Raw genomic sequence first — 23,404 nt, forward strand, 5'->3', positions numbered from 1 at the left:
TTTCCTTGAGTCTGATTTTCCTGAAAAAAAACCTACTCTAGTTTACCCAACAAAGCTGTGACGCAATGTTGGAAACATACTAGCCCATTATAATTATTGTCTGACCATAAGTAAAAACCACCTCTCCTCAAGGCAAGAATATAATAAAACATTTGGAGTTTCTATAAACTTCATTAACCTCCTCATGCAGTAGTAAGGAAAACCTGGAGTGGCTGGTTTCAGCTTCTGAAACAAGTTATTGGTTGCTAGTCATATTGACTATATTTAAAGTCTTCCCATGATAAATTCTGTTTGCAGAGGATTATTGCACACAGTGAATGCATAACTGACCACCCAAAACTCCTACGTCTGAAAATCAGGAGGAAGTAAAATCCTAGAAGTAAATGTTTTAAACATGTTGTCACCTTAACAGTATACAACTGATTCTCGATTTATGCATCTGTACTGCTTTAGGAATACATTCCAAAACCAAAACCCACCAGCCTGCCCAGTTTCTTCTGGTTGCTGCTTACAACATTCAAACTTTTGCAATGCATCATGTAATATCTCATGAAACAAACCTACCTTCTAGAATTTAGCCCACAGAGGAAAGTAAACCCAATTTGCTTTTTTCCAAGAAAATATGAGCTGTCTGGGGAACTGCTGTTCCCAATTGAGTGAAATCATTATTGATGTTAAAGCATCAAGCCTGTGATTTTGAAAGTCATCCAGCAACTTTGGGGGTTTTCTTTGTAATTTAATAGGAACTACAAGACTAAATCCCATTGGGAAAATCCTATTAGTAACTTGGAAAATTTCACTATAAATATTGAAACCCAGTGAATTAGCCTAGGAAAGATGTCTGTGTTTCTTATATCTAGGTTGCAATAGTAAAATCATGCAAAGAAGAGGCAAAAGACATGTGAGATGCAGTAAGTTATGAAGAATAAGCCCTTTCTAAAGCTGTTTTCCCACAGGAATATTCAATATAGCTCTTCATCATGATTATTCCAATGCTACATTGCAATGTTAAATGTGGTTGAATAGTTTCTACAATTCCTCTTCAGTCTCAGCTCATGCAGCTTTCCTGCACCACAGAGTAAGGAATTCACAGGAGAATTTGCAATTACTTGTCACAAGGCAGTATCTGATAATCAAAATGTCATCTGTGTTGTATTCTGCATGTAAGGAGATTAATTAATGCGCCACAATACATAAAGAAAAATACGTACTTTTAAAAACGCTCACATTTTTTACTTTCAATGAAAAGCTTTTCCTTAGTTACCAAGGCATCAGGATTCAAACAGGATAGCTCAAATACTCGAAGCTTGCTATTTGTTTAAATATCTAAATAGCTAAAATTGCTCTCATGTCTGCAACATGCAACTTTTCCTAGCCTTGCGGCTCTTGGGTGTTGTATTGAACAATGTTGGAGAGCTTTAATAATTAGGCAGGATTGCATCCAGAAAGCATATCTGGATATATAAAGCAGTGTAGGATTTCACAGGGTTTTTCTCTCCCTCCAGGCTTTTATGTTCATTTAGTAAAAAAGTGCAAAAGTGAAATACGCATCAGTAAATTTGGTGTGTAAATCAGAAGTCTCAAAATAATTTACATTTTCATATACCTCTGAGGAAGTGGGACACTTATTAGCTACCATCAGGTAGCACATAAATAACTGTAGAACCAATTCCCTGACTTTCTAGAATTTGTCAAACAGCTTAATAGAAGATTTATGAGAACTTCAAGCTTTGGAGTTCAAATCCTTGATATCTGTCAAGCTACAGTCTTAATACTAAAATTCTCATCCCCAAAACTGTCTGTAAATTCAAAATGAAGGTATAGAGTGTGGTTAGAGGCTTTCATTTTGCATTTCGAATTTTGTTCTGATGTTTTGCTTAATATGCATTATTGCTGGGAAGCCCTTTGTGCTTTGAAGTAATCTTACAGCTCATACCAGACCAATCTGCCTTACATTCCTTTAAAATGTTTTTAATTATCTTTTGCAGCAGAATGATGCTGACATTTGTGTTATTTAATGTCAGTAATTGGGATGACTAGATTATTTTCTTTCTGAAAAGAGCCGTTAAGAGATTTTGATTCCTGTATTGGTTCAATTGACAGGGGAGACATCACCCGCTTTGGATTCCAGGACTGGGGTCTCATGCTAGGGAACCAAGGACAGTGGGGAACATAGTTTGATAGCAAATTCCTGTCCTCTCATTAACACTGGAATTACATAAACAACGTGGATATATTAGTCACCTTTAAAGAAGCCAGAATATACGCATACACACATTAATACACACATATGCTATATATATATATATATGTGCTGTTACAATGAGCCTCTTGCATACGTGTAATTGAAGTTAAGAAAAGTCAAATGTCTAAGTAAGGAAATGCAGACCTGCAGAAACCAAACAGCTGCTCTGCACGACCACTATATTTAAAACCACTGCAGCACACTTTTGCAGACGTCCCATTATTCAGGAAATTGCTCTTTGATTTGCACGTTTTTAATCATGGCACTTTTCTTTTAATTTGAAAAAGGCACTGTTGTTTACTTACTAGAAAGGAAAAGACGTCTGAGCTGAGTTACTGCTCAAATAACCTAATTTCTGAGGAAGTCCAGGAAGGAAGGACTTAAGAGGAAACCAAAAGGTGTTTAAAGCTTTTCTGTATAGTTTTTGGATGTTAAGGTTTCAGCTGGTCAGCAAAGTCTGCCGAGGTAAACTGAGCTTTCAAACCAGTAAGAGCTGAAAAGGTTAAAATGAAAATGCTTGTCTTTCTCATTACCAATATCAGTTTAAGGTCTTATGGTGTCAGTCATGTAAAATAACTCAACTTACTGAGTAAAATAACGCCTTGTCTTGTCAATTAGTATTTTGGCACTTAAATCAATAAACTACTCTTGGTTGCTCTTCACATGCATTATTAAACTGCAGCTCAAATGGAATACCCTGTGTTTTTATCTAGTTTTTTTTAAGTGATCCTTTAGAAACTAAACTCTTATTATAAATGAAGTTGTTCTACCTTTCTTTCTAAGCATACCCAAGAGTACTTTTGAAATATAAGACTGATGAAAGTCACTTTCAGAAACTGGATATTTGAATTACAAGAGGCTGACAGGCCATTTGGAATCATTAATTTCTAACAACTATTGAAGCTACCAATCCAATTAATTAAGCGGGGAAGGGAGAAGGAACATTGGCTCCATCTAAGTTGTACCATGAAGGCAACTGGTAGCCCCACAGCTAAAGTTCTTACACAAAGGCTAATAGGGTTTTAGTGGTTTTAATTATAGTGAATAGAACCAATATGAACCATAACATATATCAGACTTCACAGCACTTACACAAATTCTCAGGTTCTGGTTAATCTAAAAATCTCTGCCATATTTTTTTGAATCACAAGTAATAAACCCAAAAGAATGGGAAACAAGAAAGGAAAACTGAAAAATTAAGAAACATTCACAGAAAAGTGAAGCTTACCAAATATTACAGGACACTATGAGTTCTGGCCCTGCCACCCTCTTTCAGTCTAGAACAATGACTAAGAGTTGGCACAAAAAACTACTCAAAGTCAGTTGGGAGCAAGAGGTCTGAGGCCACTTAGCCTTGAATAACAGTAACAGGGTTTTAATGGAAGCCAATTACGTTGTTTGACTTTTAGGTTTTCTGTGTTTGTTGGTTACTTTTTCTTAGACTTCGATCAAGAGTTGCAGCTATGGGAAATCCCATCCTGCTTTTCGGATAACCTCAGTATTCTTAGACTGCATTCTGAATTCAAGAATACCATCATGTAGGCATCCTGTTTACTCTTCAGCAGTTTATTCTTTGTGCTTTTCTATAAAAATCTTCCTGTGTGTTTCAACACTGTTGTTACACAGATGAGGGGCTTTTTTAGGAGAGTTTATATGCCAATATTCATCAGTATGGGTTTTGAGAAGGGACTGCCTACAACAGTATAAATGCAAACTCATTCCCACTTCTTTGGGCTGGAAGCAGAAGTCCTATTTCTGCATAGCCAAGATTTTGCTAAATGAAGTCTAATCTTCCACAACTGAAGTATTACCTTCCCGTAAAGGTGAGGACAGCAATGCCATTGCTTCTCTGATCAAGTCCTCCCAGAGGACTGCAGAGCTTCCCCTGATGGATCAAGTGTCTGTACTGAAGTACAGACCAGCCATGCCTCCATACCTCATCAGACCCACACTGGCAGCAATTATTACAGTTTCTTCCTTTGAAGGAAATTTTACAAAGAAACTACAAATTGTAGAATAAATAATAGCAGTGGATTTCTGTGTCCTGCATTTGTTATCCAGGAATTGTTTTTTCACTGCAAACATATCTGGGTAACAATAATTACTAGTCATTATTTGGTTTTCTTGGAAAAATAACTACTTGAATGGCTCTTTTTCAAGCCTTTTAAGAATAAGCTTTTTTTTTTTTTTCCAAAACCTTTTGCTTTTTCCTACCTGTATGTAATTATCCACATACTCAGATCAATTTATCACCCTATGCATAAGCACATTCTCTCTCATTTTCCTTTCCCTTAGGACCCTTACATTAAGGCAACAACTCAGGCTGCTGAAGTCACCCAGTTGCAAATGCACTTTGATCAAACGATGACTCAAGGAGACTCAAAGATTACTTCTGCAGGGAAATACAAAGCAAATTGATCAGTGCTGTCACTGGTGAGAAACAGCTCCTAAATGAATAGTTCTAAAATGCATTATCTTAAATGTAATCAAAGGAATATTTCATTTAATTTTAAAATGCCTCACAATATTTGTTTGTGCTATCATTTCATTGTTTCAGAGGATCACAGGTTCAAATGTTAATTAGTCTGACTAGACAAACATTAAATTGTTTAATTAAGGCTGTTCTACTTTGTGTAGTATTTATCTAACTTTGTGTGTGCAGAGTTTATTTTTAAAATCATAAGAGAATAGGTCTAAATAATCTTTCAGAATAGAGGTACTGAGACTAAAAACGTAAGAGGGATAATCATCTAGGAAACTAAAGAATAAACAAATGTTTTTCTTACCACCTCATGACATATTTTAGACTGAAATGAGGAGAGACACTAGTCATGCCCACGGAGTATTTTTTTTCTAGAAGGCATGAAGTAAACCATAATCCACCCAGGGATTATCCAGGCAGCAGGAGTGAAATTTTGGTAAATTGCCTGAAGGTGCTCCCAGAGCCAGCGATTAGGAGAAGTTTGTACCCTTCTGCCTCTTTTTCTATCTTGATTTACACTTCTGTGGGAAGAGGTCATAGTTGCAGCAGCAATGGAGAGGGAGGGAATCTCCAGAGGCAAAGCCCTTCCCTCAGCATGCAGCAAGAGGTGCTGCTAAGAGAAGGAGCTGAAACTCCTTAAATACAGGGAATCTACACCTGGAACTCACCCAGGCAGGACGGCTGACATCAGCAACAGAGTTGATGCACTGCATACACCAGAGAAACCTCAGGTCCACACAGGATGCTCGGCAAATACACAGCCTAAGGCTTGCCCTTAGCAGGCTGATACAAGGCAGCCTTTGAATGCCTGGGCTGAACCAAAAAAAGCATAATTTCCTCTATTCTTAGGTATTCCCATAGGCCCCAGAAAGCAAGTTAGCATCCAAGCTGGCTCTCCTTATGACTTTCATTTCTCTGGTGGTGATTCATTATGAGACGATGACGGCGTTCACTTGTTAAGGATAAAGAAAAGTTTATGAATCAGCTATTTAAATCCAGCTGGCCACTTCCCAACAAGAGATATAGGAAGAGAGAGAAGGAAAGAAGTGAAAATAACATCTTGGAAAATGAGGTTGCTGAAGCAGAAGACAATGGGTAAGTTTAATGTTATTTTTTGGCATCTTTCAATGGTTACTCCTTATATAACAATTCACAGGCATAAAAAGTAAGTTGAACCTCTAAAATGGGAAGAGATGGAGTTTAAAGAGCTTCTTTACATTCTGGATATCATAAGACATTAGACAAGTCAGGAACTGTCCACATCCTTTTTCTCCTAACTGGAGAAAAGGTCAGAATAAGAACAGATTACTCTGACTCTGAGTTACTCTGCAGCAAGAAAGTTTTGTTTAGAGCCAGCCTTCACTCTTTTCAAATTTGTCATCTGTGACATCTGTACACACACAGCCTCGCCCCAAGAACCATACTTAAATATAAGTAAATTTTAGTAGGAAAAATGTCTGTTGAAGGTAGAACAACATCAAACCACCAACAAGACCAAGGATTTATATATTTCCCGGTGTTCATGTTTGTTTTCTACAATAATATTGTGTTTGAAAGTTCTCTTCAGTGACATGGGCAAACAAATACTTATTTTTCCAAGATATCAATCCCTGTTTCACCATTGCTCACCTTCACACCAGTTATCTTCTCACTCAAGCAGAAAAGTGAAAATGGAAGTAACACTCCAAGTCAAGGGGAAAAAAAAAAAGCTCTGAAAGTGGCAATTTGAATGAAAGCATTTATGTGCATCCTCACTCTTTGTGGTAGAAACAAGAAAGCAGACACTTTTAGTCTACTTTTCATTTGCAGCTCCAGCTGTGGTCACAGATGCAAAAAAGACCTGCTCCCAGAGAAAGTACTTGCACAGAACAAAGAACAGAAAAGATAGCGCTTACAATAAATCACAATTATAACTGAAAGAAAATAAAGTAAACTAAAATTCACATGAAAACACATCAGGCTGAAAATACAGTTTGTAAGGTAAGTAAATAACACTGCAATGTTGAGTCCCTACCTCCCCTTTACTCGTATAGTCCAATCACAAAAATAATTCAAATTGCATGACATATTTGCATAGGAAGGTAGGGAAACGTAAAGGAGAATGCTCACGATTACAGCACTTGGTTCCTGAAAACACCATTTAATGAGTTGTAGCTCTGTTGCTGAAAACACAATATAGACTTTGCATGCATGCAGTAACACTGTCCCAGCTATAGTCTGCTATGAAGGATTTAGTCCACTCGCAAAAACTCTCACAGAGAAATTCTTTCTTTCCTGACTCACCATACTGTAGCCCCAAAATTTTCTGAAGAAGCTAGGATTTAATGGATCTGTTCTGTCAAACATGTTCCACCTGAACTGATTCTTGGGGTCACTGAGGTAGGAAATGCATAGAACTGCTTCAATATTCTGGAGCTTGCTTATAGGCTTGTAACTAGGCGTGCCACTTAATGACTTGCAATGCAATTCCCTTCACCATATACAGTCTAGATAATGAAAAAGGGATTAAATTTTCCTATTTCAAATAGCTGCATAATACTATGAGAAAATCTAGTTTGCAGGAAAAAAAAAAATCGTGGCATGCTCACACTGATTTTCCTTCAAGATTTCATTAAATTCAACAACAGTGGCTGCATTTACTAATTGTCGCTTTCCTGGGTCAATTACTCCAGATCAAGCTATGTACTTGCAACTCAGCATCATGAACGTTTTGAGCACAAACTTGTTTTAGGGGCCCTCTTCCTGGGATCGAAGGAAAACAAGAAGATAGAAGATAAAACCAATGTTTTAAATGCAATAAAGCACCTTAACATTTATGAAGATCTTTTTTGAGTATCTTCTAGCTGATGTTAAAGAAAAAAATTGAAATAAAATAGCAAGAATTCCATCCACTCTGTACTGGGCATTGTCAGGGGCAAGAAATAAGCTGCCAGGTTCCAGGATTTATTTCCAATAATCCTGGCTTCATGCCACTAAGCCCCCCAAAACCTATCTGCATTATATATTTCACGTATTTCCTACTGAAAGCAAATACATTGCCGTTCATTCAAAGCTGCACCTGATAAGTTAGCCCGAAAAAAACCCAGAGAAAATCAGTTTTTGAGGCTGGTGATTTACAGGTGAGCAGCAGCACGCCAGTTACAGGGAACAGAAAGAAGAAGTGAGTTGAGGATTTTGAGACAACCAAAGGAAAGCATAAGGAGCGGGGAAACAAAATGTGCCCCTAGTGAGAACAGACAGAATTTCAGCAAAAGGGTTCTTGTATGTGCTACTAAGAGAAGACCTTGTCAGAGCAAAGCAATGACACCAAGATATATAAATTTCTGGTGACATTCCGATCGCTAAGTCCCTCCACAGCCTGGAGCAAGTCACTCCTGACAAGGTGAGCAGCACAAGTTCAAATGACACTTTGGCATTGGGTCTATAAAACCAGGCACAGGCTCCCACTGGATCATTTCCCCTACTTCTTGTGGAAAGTTTGCAGTCCACACCGGAGCTAGATTTACCGCTCAAGTTAACTGGTTCAAAAGCTTATTGCATCAGTCACAGAGCTGCGCCCTGCCACTAAGTAATAAAGGTTGTCAGGGCCATTAGGTACTTCTGAAGATTACGACGGATGGCAGCAGTGCAGGAACAAGCAAGCAAGCTCTGAATTGGGACTAAAACCAAAGCTAATTTAGGTCGTTCTTGCACTATGCTGCAAAAGCTCAGGAGAGAGGATGGGATGATTAACTTGGAAGCCAAGGTGAGCGAGACCTATAGAGGTCAGACTGGAGGAACCTATTTAGGTTAGAACTCTTCTCAAACAAATGTAGGCTATGGCAAAAAAATTATAGAAGATGACAAGACAAAGGAAACAGGGGAGAAAGGAGTTTAAGGAAGTCCCAGGTAAGTAAATTTTTTCTTCAATACTAAATCATACAATATTTGCATTATACTACAGTTTCTTGGGCTGTTACTGACTACCCCTGGCTATATCACAGAATTGTTAAGGTTGGAAAAGACCTCTAAGATCATCAAGTCCAACCATCAACATACCTACTATACCAATCGTACCAACATGCCTACTAAACCAAGTACAAGTTGTTCAAAGTTCAGGAAATTGGCCTCCGGATGGACGCAGCTCATAGAATAGAACGTAAAATACAAAAGAAAAAGCCAGGAAACCTCCCTTCAGGTAGGCAAATGATTTCTTATTTAACATAATTAGTAACCTTCCAAATAACAGCCATTGAAGATCGCTTCTATCACATACAAATCACTGAAACAAGGAATTGTCTTGGCAACACAGACTTGTCCGCTTTACATATCGGCTGATAAAGTTCAGCTTTAAAAGTAAAATAAATAAGTTTTCCACTTATTTTACACATTTTTTTTGTTCTACCAAATAGCATAAGGTATATAACATTTAAAGTTTATTCCGGCTTTAATTTTCTTCACAAATTCTTCATCTCTGTAGCAAATTAAAGGAGCAGATACATTCCTGGGAAGGTTTTCAGACCAGTTTTAAAGAAAGCAAGACATCCAATACTTCCTGAGCCGAGTTTTCTGATCAATGATAACAACACACATAGGATCAAGGAAAAGCTTGGAATAAACAGCTGATGGGTAGAGTTGTATAATATGTTTAGGATGCAGATGGCTTCCGTACCTCCCCATGGACTCCTGTTGAAGATATAAACCACTGATTCCCATCTTTGATTATCACACAGATCAACTATATTGCTTTATCATTTGATGCAGCTGAATGCGCTGCTTTCCTATGTGGGTAACTGTTAAGTTCATATTTACTTTCAAAGATGAGAGAAAATATTCCAAAAAAATAAATATACATATAAATGTCCCATGCCTAATATTATCAAACCAGTATCTTATGACCCAAAGTATTTTCTACAAAGACCTGGCTTTTATCTCTGTTTTATGGCATCCAAATAGCAAATCCTGATCCTGCACCTCTGCTTCCCTGCACACTGCAATAAAAGAAAATACCAGCTCTTTTGCTTTTAGTGCAGCTCCAAACTAGCTGTCACAGAGCATTTAGAACACTAAGTTATTAATCTGTTTGGCTTGTTCTGTCGTTAAGTCTCATTAATTTTCATGGGGTTAATAAGCACATAAAATGCATTTGAGAAAATTCAATTACAAAATTAAGCTGACCATGGTACATCTAACTGTGTAAAGTAAGTTTAATTCTTTATGCATAGGCAAACAAGAATTTTAGGCAGGGATGTGAACTAATCTAAGAGGGGGGATGTGCAAGCTGGTGGAGGTGGTATAGTTTTCATAATATACCTCTCCGTAACTGTAGTTTTTAGAACAAAACTCAGTTGAATTATTTACATCATGTGTAACTCAAAGAGATCTTTCAGATGATACTGAAGAACCCTTTGACTAGTGCAAACAAACATAAGCTTAGAATAAGAAGCCAAACAAACCCTGTAATTTCTAATATGTACTGTAATGCCTTCAGTGGCAGCTTGCTCTTTTCTCAACAGGAATCCTTGCTGTTTGTTGGGATAATGCATTGTTTAAGATGACTGTTTTGGTTTTAATCATGTGAATAAAGCCTGAGGAAGTTGTAATATAAGTTGTAATTCAATCATTTTCTTTCAGCTCTAGAATTTATTCTGGCTGAGAGACTGGCCAGACAGCTCTCATTTCATGCTTATAACTTTTTATTTCCCGTAGTTCAGAGTAAAGCACCATTTTTGTTGTTCCCATTGAAGTTGTTATTCCTGTTTTAAGATCAAAATTGCAAATACAAAGGGAACGGTTTCATTTATAATAAAAGAAAATAGTTATCTGAATTGTGTTTGAAATGTGTTCATTCTTTCGAAAGTACTGTTCATTATACAATATAAAGCAGTATTACTGAACTACATAGCTAGAGCCTTCAGCAGAGCCCTTAAGGCCAGATCATTCAGCTCCACCACATCGCTGCTGAATAAAAATAAGAGAAAGAGGAAATGTTGCAGTTCCATCAGGAAAAAGAAGGGATTATCAGGCTCTTGTGTGCAAAACTCACATCTAGGAAGACTAAGTTAATACCCAGTGAAATGTTTTCAATACTGACTTTTGGGAACAGCTATCGACTAATGAAGTCAATTTGCAGAAGTGAGATAGAGGTCTCACTCTACTGAGGAGGACCCCGTTAATCATGGTAGTGGAGGTATGTATTTCTATTTAAAAAATAATTTCAATATCACAGGATTACCCCATACCACTGTGGAACAAAAGCAAGAACCTCAGACATTGAAAATACATGTAAACAAAGGTTTGTTCCAAAATACACATCAGAGCTGAAAATCAAGGCATTTGACTGGCTTGGGGTAAAAGAGTAAAGTAGGATAAGCAGCAACAAGAAAAGAACTTAAAGAAATTATTTCTGTCTACCAAAACCAAGTAGATTTCCCATTTTAACTCTCCTCTTAGACCCACTATTTCAGTTTGGATTGTGAACTGACACATCTGTTTAGTCCTGGAGGGGAAGGAGTATAAAGAGTGGGTGGATGAGACGCAGAAGGACACAACACAGCCAAGAAATCTCATCACTTACTACAGAAACACAAACTGATGCCAGAGGGATACAAAATCTATCCGCTAATAAATCCTTGTCTATCTTGTTATCTCTAAAGCACTTCATAACACATTATCCACTGCCATTGCCACACCACACTGCATGACTCAGGATATTCAAGGGAACGTAAGTGTTAAATTGGAGCAAAATCATGGTATCCTCATGTAGCACATTTTATGCATTATTTGGAAGAAAAATTAATTAAGATCTTTCCGTCCACACAGGAGACCAGGAGGTACTCTCACAAGTGTGCTTCATTTTTGAGCTTGTGCACTGAGCCCCAACTAATATTTCATCTTGGCTCAGCAATGATTTTTTTTTTTTTCTTTTCTAGGATCAGACAATTCACAAGATTAACATTCAGCAGCTACGCTTATCTTCATCTTAATGGCATTGCTGATGCCCTTCCTAGGTAATTCAAAATATTTGTTAAGCATTAGGGAATCAGAAATTAAGGAAGCCTCGCCTTCCCCCCCTAATCCGGAGGGGATCCTGGCTCTGGGGACAGTGTCAAACGCTACTCTCGCTCCTGGTGCGCCGCGGAGCAGTCGCCTTCCCCAGCTCTCAGCCATCTGCTCTCCCACTGCTCTGGCAGCAGTGGAAAATTCCTTTTTGTCTGAAAGGTGAATTGTATGCTAAATCTAGATGGCAGGATCAGGAAACATCTTAAAACAAATTAGTAAGACAGCAAAGCAGAGCGAACAAGTTATAAATTGCATTAGCCATTCTAAGCGTCCCTCTGGCCTTGACTCTTGCTCTTTGCTTTTAATCTCACAAAAGAACAGTTACAAGATTAGTTTCCTAATGTTTTTCTTGCCCCTTTTAGGAGCAGAATTTGAGGAGCTGTGGATTTTAAGCAGCAGTGTCTCCAACTAGATCCAATGATGTGATCACTATAGACCTATTTAATGAAATAAAATGAAGCATGACTAATAGCACAAACTTGTCAGGAGCTTTGTTTTGTGACTACGACAATTATGGTTGCTCCAGAGTACTTATTTGAACCCTAGGTCTATACCTCTTGCTCTTTAAAATCAGTCTTTTTACCTGCTTCGTCCTTGCAGTAGGAAAGGTTGTATTCATTTAAGTACAGCCAGACAACTATCATATCAAATGTGCAATAACACCACAGTAGAAAATTTACTTCTAATTTCAGTCTAAAAGCTGTCACCACTGCATCTTAGAGATATTAGCGATCCATCTCTTTACTCAGACAAGTCTAGCGCCATCACTATGCTCCCAGTTCTTTCTTGTGTGAAATTTCAGATGCTAGGAACTCATAGTCTTCAAGTATTTCAGTCCATTTTGACAAAGATTGAGAAAATGATTAAAAATTCTACGTGCCTCTGGCACCTTGAAAGAAATAAACAAGCAAGCTAAAGACCTCAGGTTCTTACCTGTCTCCATAGCTCCAAATGCTGAAGAAGTAAATTTGTAAGCCCAAATGGTGGAAGGTAGAATAAATTGTGTAGAAAGGAAATGCCAGAATAATGAATGACCAGGAGAAACTGCCGGAGATTTCAGCCACCGTGCAGCAGAGCATGGCAAATAGAAGCAAGGGACATTCCTTAAACTCCCATGTCAAGTTGCTATAGGAAAATCTCTACCTCCTGATTTGCTATCCAAATTGCCATGCTATACAGCTGTGAATAGTGGTACGACTAACAAGAGGCAAAACAATCTGGATTTCTTTTTTTTTTTGAAGGATCAATTTTTCATTGGAAAAAATGTGAGTTTGCACTGAAAATGAAGCTTTTTACCTACATATCCCATTCAATGTATTTCTTTGATGTGCTCCTTCCCACTTGTTCTGTAACTACATATTTTACAGTTTCTATCCAGTGTTCAGGTGCATCTGGGATCACTGAAGTTTTAATCCAATGAAGTCATAAGCACTGTACCGATAACTATTCTATGACCATGGTTAAAATTCTAACAGGTTATGGCACATCTGCTGCAGATGAACCTTATATGCATCCTGTATCATTGATTTGAACTTGTGTCCATCCCACTATGGCTGAAAATGCATCATCGAGTGTCCTACATTTGAATGGTGGGCTCATTTGTCTGTCCCTGTCATCTTTGCTTTGTGAATAGGCTGCTTCTTCCTCAACATTAGGCAGGTTGATTGATAGCACGCGGCAGCTTCTAGAGCTTTGTCTTCCATCTATAAGTTATCTTCTGTCAAAAACTTCAATTTAACTCAAGGTGCTGATTAGCCAGCTCAACAGACTAGGCCAAATTTTAAAAGGTAGATATGGAAGACAAACTGCAACGTCTCCCTTAGTTCTTACATATGGATTGAAAAGCAAGTAAACATTTCAAAGTTTATTTCCTTTGATATGAAGGTTAAAGGGACTTGCAATGCAGTTTTTACTGTTGACGGTTTGTTCTCACCACTAAAGGAGAACAGTAAATATTTATTTCCTCTCAAATAATTTTTAAATGAAGACCAAACCAGCTTCATTTACAGATGCTTGAAACCAACCGCAGTTCTCAAAAACTCATCCCTCCCATTTAGCATGTGCCTTAAGCACTGCTCCCAGGCAATGCAGGAAGGACCAGGGCTGTGAGGGCATGAGGCTTTGCCTGAGCACAGAGTAAAGATGACAACCTGTTCTTTCCCCAAAGGGCATCCAACTGTTTCTCTTGCCGGTACAGAGCTCTGTAGCAAACACAGTAGAAGTTGAGGCCACTTAGAAGGATTTGGAAATTATTTTAAAGAAACCCTTATTTTTACACTTAATAGGAGATGGAAGAGGGAGCAAGTGTGAGTTTAGAACAGAAAAACTGCAGTGCTTCATAGCTGAAATATGGAAAACTAGGCCATAAGGATGCTAGGGGGAAAGAATTGTGAAATTATAGAACGCAAAAATGGGAATTAGAAGTAGAAAGGCCAGTTCTTGGAGACACACCGAAGAAATTTATTAATCTTATAATTCAAGACATTGTCCAGATTACCAGGTTTGAGATAGGTAATCTGACCTTGGGGTGAGTTAGACCACGTGAAACCTTGTAAGGAATGCAGCTTGTGGTCCTTGTCAGAGGAAAGAGGAAGAGAGAGGCACCACCAGCTCACACTTAAGAACAAACCATTAAAACAGGGTTCATGGGCTGTGACCACTAAGACTCTCTCATATCCTAAATGCACAAAACAACATTGCACAGTATTTGCTATAAGAAACATGTTTGTTAGTAGTTTAGTTTCCATACATCTCCAACAGCTAATTCAGCTGAGTCTGTTTACTGCAGCACTGAGTTAGTCTCCTTGTAGCATATTTGCCTTCCTCCTGTGAAAATTGCTTTGGAATTTAATGTTTGAACCACATTTCTCTTTCCAGAAACACCCACCTACACAGCACACGCCGAGTTTGCCAACAATTAACCAGTCAATATGTCTGTAAAATAATGAAATACATTTTAAAGAAAAAAAGGATTCTAGTTAAATGAAAAAATTACACACCAAACAGTATATTTTTTCCCTTTTATTGAGAACGTGACCTGTGCCCTGTGAAGATCAGTATATGAAAGTTTCTGTTAAGACTTAACAGCAAAGACCTTGTTCTCACAGTCACTCTCAAATATCTCAAAGTAACATTCTCTTCAAAAGTGCTTAGCAATGTTGAACAATCCTATGCTTCTATTGAGAGCAACCTAAACCATGGGAGCTTTCATAATGGACCTGTTGCTTTCTTATTCTGTCCATTCACTTTCAAGCAAATCTCCCAAATACTTAGCTTCAAGAACTTAAATTATATTCCATCTCAGTCATCCACCATCACAAACATTAGATCAAGACATTTCCTAAAATACATTTTGCATTACAGGTTCTGTCTTCAACACAGCTAAAAGCAGCTTATGGAACCACATCAGATTTCAGGAGATGCTACCACACAGGGTGGTGCTTTGAGAATATGTAATACTGTAAACTTGTTACCATGGCTGCTGCCTTTTGGATAGTTCTTACATTTACTTTCTTTAACTTCTTTTTTTGACATTTGCACTTCTTGAATCTATGCCTGAATAAATCTCCAATGCCCTTTCCATTTTCTGCAACTAATCACCTTCCTGCAAAACTGCAGAAGAGATCCTGAAAGTATTGGAAAAGCTTCAAAACAAGACATTTTGAGAACACTGAAGGTCTTCTTAAAAAAAAAAAAAAAAAAAAACCAAAAAAAAAATCCCACAAACAAAACAAAAAAAGCCCCAACAATAAACCTCCACAAGACAGTCACAGCACGCTTGCAGTTCTGTGCTGTAGATGTCCCTGGGATGAAGGACTTAGTCCCTGAAGGTGCTAAGCACTCTGGCTGTAATTTAGCTTTTCATATCCTCAGGGCTCAGAAGATAAAGCAGTCCCAGAGAATGAGTCTCACTTATTCCCCAGCACTGCACACATGCTCAGGAGTCAGGAGATCATTATGCGATTCGCCAGTGTCAGCACAAATTATTGTAAAACAAACAAATAAAAAAAAAATCATAAAAAAAAAAGCAGAGATCGTAGGTTAGCAGTTTTAATGTTTAGGATGGCAAAAGTCATCCCAATCTTTCTAGCATACAAAGTGCATCATTATACAGCTTGGACACCTCAGAATCACTCCAATTAAAACTAATCTCTTTGTTTACTGCAGTTCCTGAATTATCACCAACTGTTGTATTTGAAGAATTTGTTAGTTCTCCAATAGCATATGGGCACAAGTGTACAAGACAGAATATGCCTATGATTCTGCCAAGCAGAATTTTGCCTGGTACAGCACATTTTATTTTTGAAGACTGAAATGTACTGCTACAAGAGAAGAACAAAACCAGTTCCAAAATGTAGAATAACATCACATCATAAATTAATGATCTGTACTATCATACCATGGAAGCTTCATTTCTCTCCTTTCTCCCTCTACATGGTATTTATCTGGTTAAAAAGAAAAATGAAAGAAGAAGAAATGCAAGCTAAGTGGGGAGCTATATATTTTGACAAACTGTCATGACCTTTCCCATTGAAATTTACATATAAATGTTTCCCAGACTTTTTATTCAATTGAGGAAATGAATTAGCATTTTGAAGGTAAATCTAACCTTTGTGGAAAAGATGACCCCAAAGAAAAGAAAACAACATGTTAAAATTACATAATAAAAATTACACTTGGAATGTAATTTTCAGTTATATAGATTACCCTCTCTGAAAGTCAGGTCTTATATATCGTGAAAACAAGCAACACAAGCAATACAACAACAAACAAATCCAGTGTACAGCAAAGGCCTCCACTAAGGTACCCTGAATTCTGAACGAAGCCAATCCACACATCCTATGAGCAAGCAAGTATTATACAAGTTTATACTCAGAGAGAAGTGGTGGAAAAAAAGCGAGGCAAAAGGTTTTCAGCCCCAGTTTGACCTGTTATTCAGAAAACATAAATGCTTTAGGTAAGTGAGACAGTGTTTAATATTATGTAATATCTTTTGCCTCAACTGTCACATTTAAGCCATTTAAATCGTTTAATCCTCAAACAGTTTTAAAAGCTTTTCTGTCATTGCTACAAACAGTTTCTTTTAACATAACACCCTGAACCAGTAGAGTTTTGAATGTTCAGGTTGGAATTGTAAATGTTATACCAACTCAGTACAAAGGGAGAATAACAACTTGGGTCACGTAGCATCTAGTGGTAAAAGCCCTCAGCAAAGCAAGAGGTCCAGGGCTGCACATCAATACCACCCCAGAGTCTAATCCAGGATTCCTGCTCGGAGGGTCAAGCAGTCAGTGGAGCTGCAGTAAGGGTCCTCATTTACAGCACCAAACTCTTTCCCAAACACCATTGGAATCAGTCACAACACAAGGCATTTCCTTTACTTAACTGCCAGCTTCCCGGTGTTCCCACAAAAATATCCTCCAGGTGTAAAGCATTTTCTGGTAGGTCACAGCGCCCAAAAGCACAATATTCTCCTTGGAAGAAAAAGGCATCTTTGGTCTAAGAGGTTCACAGCTGCTACAAACCAGAGCAATCCTGCTGAAGTCAGGGGAGATGTATGAGCTTACGCGTCTTCGCCTGCTGCCAAGGTACCTGGGGCATCCTACATTGAGCACTGTCTTGCTTCTAATTATGTGCTACCCCACATCTGAAGTGTTTGCTTCTGCTTTCTGAAAAGATAAGTTTCCTGTTTAAATCCTGCCTTCCTCATACCAAAGGAGTTTAAACATTTCTCAACTAGGTGCAAAATGCACTGATCTGCTTGAAAATTATGCCAGTTCTGTGCTACCGAGAGCAGCGCAAGGTGTGTGGGAAGGAGAAAGCTCTAGTGGAGAAATGAGCAACATTCACATTAAATTAAAGAATCTAATCAATACTTATCAAATAGATTGCTCATCACTCCACTTTACCTTGAAAACCTAGATTCTTTTAAATTTCCCCAATCTAGATTTATTTGTGTCTTGATTTCTTTCTCAAGCTCTAAGAAAGAAATCTACAGCTTGATGAATTTCAGCTCAAATCATAGATTCTCAAGAGCTTTGACTGTCAAGATCATGAATTCTCAATGCCTTGATTTCCTCTCCCTTTGATGCCAATAGGAGGCAAAATCCTTAACGGGTTTAGAGTGGTCATAACTGCTTGATTTCTGAAGAGCATACGCAGCTAGCATGACCATCTCACAGGCTGTGCAGTGAAACTTGATTATCGTCTGTACACGTTGCTTCAGGACCACTAGGTGGAAGCGCCTTTGATCAAAAATGTAGTCGGAGCACGATTTTCAAAATATTAAACTCCCACTGAAATCCAAACTCTACCCACTAGCTTTTAAAGCAAACAGACTTAGGCAAACACTGAACACATTTGAACAGCCAGCTCTGAAGAATAACTTCTTGTGGGCACCACTTCCTAAATGAAAAAACAGAGGCAAATTGGGTCTGACTGATGTAAGACTACTGGAATTTATGTAAAACCATGCTTGGAGCTTTGTTGAGCTTTAAACACTTCATTTTCAATTAACTTGCTGTTTTTCCTTACCTCCCAAATGCTGAGTTCTGGTAGCAGCCAGGAGCTGGACTGCCACAAGAGTTGTTTCCATGGCATTTCCAGTCTGACTGGGAGCCAGAAACATTAGAAAGCTCATGAGACAGCCTGTTTTCAAGAGTTCTCAAGCAAATTTTGGCTGATCCAGGATGTTTTGATGACTTCAGAAAAGCATTCAAACTGGGTTATCTCTCATAGCCAAGCTAATCCAAAACCCTAGAGAAGTTTACCTGCAATTTGGGGGTGCCAGGGGCAGGCAAGTATTTCCTGAGGTCCATGGGAATCATCTACATGCAGGTAGAATTTTAAAAATTAGTTACCTAGAAATATATGATCAATCCACGGCTTTTCTATTTAAGTTTTCAAATTTTAATAAAATCCAGCTCTCCAGAACCAAAAAAAAAGTGCATTCATTTGGGTGAAATGAATTTTGGCAGGGTTTGAAGGTGGGGAACTCTATGCTGGATTCTCTACTCTGGGCAGGGTATGTTGCTATATGCAAGAGAAGAGCAATTGCTATTTTACCCATTTTATCCAAGGTAAATGCAGACTCTTAAGTTCCTGAGAAGATGCCAATATAATTTGCAGTGCCATAGCCTTTTCTTCCCATATACTAGCAAGAGCACAGCAGAAAATCTACAGTCAGGCTTTGCATCTGTAAGTCACATTTTCATTCCTGTGACAGAGCCTGTCCTTCAGCAAGTTGGATATTAGCTTGTTATCAAGTTTTCCTTGAGTGCCAAATTGAAACCACAAAAAAAAGAATAGTTCATTCCTCCTGAACACTTGTAGCTGAGGTGCCAAGTTAAGAGACATTTGTTATGGTGATAGCTTGCAGCTTGAGCAGCCAGGTAAGTAATGAGTTTTCCTGGAGCTGGAATGATGCTGGAGAAGCCTAAAACCTGACACGAGAGAGACGAGTTCATAGAAAAATTCATGCCCACCCTAACTTTGGGTACTGTGAAGCCATGCACACGTTTTGCTCTAAGCAATTTAGAGCTTCAGCTGTCTCTTTGTCAGCCAGAGGCAAATATTGAAATGTGCTCATTTCATACCCTCTCCTGCTGCACACGTCTCACTTTGCCTCCTGACCAAGATTTCCCTACCACTTCCTCACGCATTTAATCATCTTTCATTCTTGTTGGAATGCAGCAGCAATACTGCTAGAAACGTCCCCAGGTAGCAGCGATGCATCCAGAGGAGAGGACCCAACAGACCCCAACGCTGCCACCACCACTGTTCACTCAGCAGAAGCACCTGGGCTCTGACCCAGCAGAGTCATTGCAGTGGCAAAAAGGAAAATTTCAAGATTCCACTCAGCATATTATCCTGCACAGCTGAATTTGCTGGTGAAAAATCAGTGTCTAATTCAGGTCAGTGTGGATAGGGAGGGTGTACGGAGAGCCTCAACACCTCTTTTAGCACTTCCCCTGTTTCATGGCTCAGCCAAACAAGAGCCACGAGGCAGGGACCACCACACATGCCCTGACGTGGACTCTGTTCGCTTCATGGCACGGTTAGACTTTTACATCTGCTTTTCAGCAGCACCTCTCAATAACCAAGGTCCATCTGAAAAGTCAGAGACCACTGCCAGACAGCAGCTTTCAGCAGCATTACACTCGTGCCCTACCAACTGGCTCAGGTTCATGCAAAGACCAGGCAGGAACAGCACCTCCTCAAATCCCTAAAACACTTGATATCTTAATACACTAAGTGCCCTACTTTTCTGACCCCAAGACTGCTTACTTTCCTCATGGAAGATGCCTTTATTCTGAACGGAAAAGATGAAACTTCAAATACAGATTTTTCTGCATTTTCTTGGTGAAAGCAGAACTGCCTGCTAGTGTCTCAATAAACAGGAGAAAATGAAAAAAAGCTCCAAACAAATAAAAAATTGAATGCATTCATTCACTCTTCTCTCTATGAAGTACTGAGTTCATCGTTTTCCATAAATCAAGAAGATGAATGCTAAGTGTGATTCCAACTTCCCAGTGCAGATATAACAAACTATTTCCTGGCTCCCAATCTCAATCAACCACCATGCAGGAAAATACATATGCATGTTTGTGTTTCTTATTTGATCAACTTCAAGATTGCTTCCATTTTATATTTCAAAAGAAACTAAGAAAACACATTTTAAAATTCACTGCAAAGAGTAGATTCTGCTAGAAGATCAAACTCCCCATTGATTGCATTATTCAGGGTCACTGCTGCAAATTCAGGGTACCAACTGCTTTAGTTACCTCTTCAGAAAACACAGTATACTTCCAGATCTTTAGTTTTCTTAGCTACACCACAGATCCCAAAGAGACCTCAGCTCTGTTTGTTTTTCCTTCCTGCTGCACATAATGCCCCTGGCTTCTGCTGTACGTGCTACTTCATTCTGCATTAGAATTTCTTATTTTGAATTAAAAAATGCGGCCCTCTTTCCTGAATGGGCTTCAAAGGCCATAAAACAAGCCAATCCTTTCATATAAATATATTGATTTTAAGAGCGTACTTGTAGTTAGGAAGAAAGGTTTGGCTTTAGAACAATATTCCCTTTTAATGTCTCATGATTCAAGCAGAAAGATGAATTTTGCTGAATCTAATACATGGTTACTCATCACAAGGTGTAGCTGCAAGTTTCACACAGCAGGACTTCTTTGTCAAAACAATCCTCTGCTGCAAAAGCCTCTTCTGAGAGAGCTCCATGGGGCTCAGAGTACTTTGACATTTCAATCAACTTCTCTCGCTTCACAACTTGTTTTCAGCTCGCCGTGCTAAGCAGGTTAGCTCTGGAATTGCACAAGGAGAGCGTTCTCAATTTCCTAGCAATGTACTCCATAGGAAGCATTAAGGAGGTTGATGCAGAACCAAAGACAGCTTGCAAGATATTTCAAGGGAACAGTTTGACATTCTGCCTAAGTCTACTTGCTTTTCTTCAAATATAAAATATATGTCTGCGTGTTCAATGCTTAGTAATCTGCGTGCAAGAATGACTGAGAAAATCTATTTCCTTTATTCCTTTTTTATTCCCCTCACATTTTTAAACCCTAAATTGGATGAACTAACTGCAAGTTTCTTAGTTTTATTAAATATATAGTTTTATCTATGTCAAACCACAGAGTCTGGCTGCCATCAATTCCTGGACCAAAAACCCCAAAACCTTCAAAATATCCTCTTTGAGATCCATCTAATTGAGTTTCCCTTTTCTCATCCCTACAGATCAAAGGTATTTCTAATACAGCTTTTTGACTCTGAAAATTACTATCTAGTTGAAGCAGGGTAAGAAATGAGTGTGTAATTAACAGGAAAAGAAGTTCTGTGACTTGCTATAGAGCCAGGCTCTTAGAAAGAAGCTACAAAAAAGATAGACTAGGAAAATGGTTAAAGTTAATATTGCAAACCTGAATTTTTCTTTTGATTTTTAGATACAGAAGGAAATGCACCAGTTATTTTTTAAGAGAAAAAGAGAACTCTCGAATCTCATGGATATATGCAATCCTGTAGCAGAAATAAGTCTAGGAATATAGATTAATATCTGGAAAATGTGTTTTAACAATATACTTTTGGAGAGGAGATATTATTGGACATGACCAAGAGATGTTGCAATAGCTTATTTCAACAGAAAATGTGGAAACTGTGACACGCAGAATAAGACATCTGCAGCTCTATCCATCAAGACAGCTTCTATACCTGCGCTGCATGGTTTTTAACATAGAGAACAATTGAGCCAAATATCACAAAGCCAAATACCATACTTTCAGGGAAAAGGATATCAACTTTCATTTTTTTTGAAGCTTTTTTAGAAAGCATTGTTTCTACAAAAAGGAGGGAAGTTACATCACACCCTGAGATTTTATTGTAATCATGAGAATTTTTTCGGCAAGAGGGCAATATAGCAACAGCAGTGTGGATTTAAACTGAGAAAATCCAAATGAAAGTTTACCAGGAACAAGGAAATGGAGATGAAAACATCTGATCATTTTCTAAGAAATGACTCACACAAATGCAAATTGTGAAAACTTATTAGTTTATCAGAGCATATTGCTCTGAGGATGGCAATAGATATTTCCTTATTTGAAGATGATAAGAATTTGTGAGGCATAATAATTAAATAATAACTACCACAAATTAATCTTATCACTAGTTTGTCTAGCAGAACTACGCCACATGGTGCTCATAACTAAGGAATAAAGAGTGATGCCCAATGTTTACAAGATAAGTGTTAAGGAAATTGTAAAAATGCAAGGCTTTTTAACTCTATAAAGTATGACTTTTCATGTAAAGTCACAGGTTATAACAAAAGACTGAAAAATCATATTATGTTAACTCCTTTGGACTCTTCTAGCGGTGTCTTGTCTTTATTTATCATCACTTCATTCAAGCAGGATTCCTAACGAATTGGTTTACAATAACTAAGCAAATACAGGCAGATAATAAATTAATTTGGCACAAGAGTTTTTTTGATTTCAGCATTGATTATTCAGTGCTATTGTTGCTAAGTGCTATGTTTCTCCACTAAGAAGTTCATACTGTGTTAAACATAATTTTGCTTCAGTTATTCAATTAGTGTCTGCACATGTGCAAAGATTAGAACTTCAGACTAATCTACTTTTTTCCTCTTTTCTTCCATCATTTTAGTAAAATAAGCATCAGTATATACCCAGCCTCTTCTAAATAAAACAAATGCATTTGAAACAGACAATTAATTGTGTTACTGGAACTCAGTCTTCATTCACATTTAACAATAAACAACATTAGACCAAAACTCACTTATCCTGAAATCCTACATATCGCCCTTCACTAGTCAATACTCTCACCACCTTTCCCAAGTCCTTCTAGAACACATAAACCCAAGGTTTTCCAGGTCAGATCATTACCTGTAAAAGCAGGATCTCACAGCAACTCCTCACTTCATGGTTCTGAAAAGAAGCAAACTGCAAGGCACAGAGAGTAGATGTAAACTTGACCCTCATCTCCACCAGCTGGAGAACTTGGAAGATCAAAGCTCATCAAGGCTTTGTTCATCAAGGCAACCAATCAGTACACACCTTATGGAGACAGGTGATTCAGATTTGCATTTTGAGGTTGTTTAATATGAATGGGTTTTA

Source organism: Phaenicophaeus curvirostris, chromosome 15 (genome assembly GCF_032191515.1).
Source record: "Phaenicophaeus curvirostris isolate KB17595 chromosome 15, BPBGC_Pcur_1.0, whole genome shotgun sequence".
NCBI lineage: Eukaryota > Metazoa > Chordata > Aves > Cuculiformes > Cuculidae > Phaenicophaeus > Phaenicophaeus curvirostris.